The sequence below is a fragment of the Amphimedon queenslandica genome, unplaced genomic scaffold, assembly GCF_000090795.2.
Source record: "Amphimedon queenslandica unplaced genomic scaffold, v1.1 AMPQUscaffold_9695, whole genome shotgun sequence".
Taxonomy (NCBI): Eukaryota; Metazoa; Porifera; class Demospongiae; order Haplosclerida; family Niphatidae; genus Amphimedon; species Amphimedon queenslandica.
In genome coordinates this window covers 2,805-4,087 of record NW_003550033.1, presented here as the reverse complement: position 1 = coordinate 4,087, position 1,283 = coordinate 2,805, and positions in this window count along the sequence as shown.

The following is a 1,283-nucleotide window of genomic DNA, read 5'->3' as shown; positions in this document are numbered from 1 at the left end:
CTAGTAGATCCCACCTCTGATTGATTTTATCAGCAATCCAATCTAATTGTAAGACTAAGCTTATTTAATGTGAAGAAAAAGACTGTAGAATGTTAATATAAAGCTAATCTAATAGATTTGGTATTATAATAGGCTATCATACACAGGGCAACATTGTTGCATCCAACTTTGTGGTTACTTTGATCTTTGCTGCCTCAAGGTGGGCATCCACTATGTAGTATTGTTGCTTGCAGCTTGTGGTCAAACCTTTGATGTGGTTGGGCAACATGTTGCATGAAGTAGAGAGAGTCTCAACTTCATGCAACATGTTGGACAACCACATCAAAGGTACTGGCAACAAAGTTGCATAGTGGATGCCCACCTTAAAGTTGAGCAGTAATCAACTTGAGGCAACAAAGATCAAAGTAGCCACAAAGTTGCAAATGTTGCCCCATGTATGATGAGCTTTCACAATAACAGAGAAAAGGGGTGGAGTGGACTGGATCATGGATGACAAGAAGTAACCTGAAAAGTTGTCATTTTCTGAAGTGGAATAAATCAATTCATGGTACATAAAATTTCATTATAATAATAATTATTATTATTGATTGGACTATTACTCTTGATTTACAGGACAAGGTAAATAGATCTAGTCCTAAAAATATTATGATTGGTATATATATGCTTATTCATTTTTATTAATTAATCTATGATACTAATCCTATTATTTTTTGTGTTATTTATAGTCCACCTTCTCCAAGTTCATCTGTTCAATTAGCTCTAATTAGTCACTTACATAATCTATTTTCTTCTTTCCCTGACCCTATAATTGTTGTTGGGGACTTCAATTGTCCTGATATTAACTGGGATCTACTTGACTCTTCCTCACCTCTCTCGTCTAGTTTATGTGACTTAGTATTTCAATTTCAACTTAGTCAACTTGTTAATCTTCCTACACATTCAAAAGGTAATATATTAGATCTACTTTTAACTAATTCAGAGGACTTAATTAATGATATCTCTGTCAGTACATCTCCCTTTTCTAACTCTGATCACTTGCCTATTTCCTTCTTAATAAAATATAATTCTTCTCACTCTTTACCCAAATATGTCTCTCATTCATTTCGGGATTACTCTAAAGTTGATTTTGAAGGGATGAATGACTTCCTTCTTGATTGGGACTTTTCACGTTGTTTAGCATCTTCTGATGTCGAGGAGATATGGTCTCAATTTAAAGTTGCAATTAATACGGCAATTGATAAGTTTGTTCCGTTTTCTGTAGTCTCTACTCGTTACTCTCATCT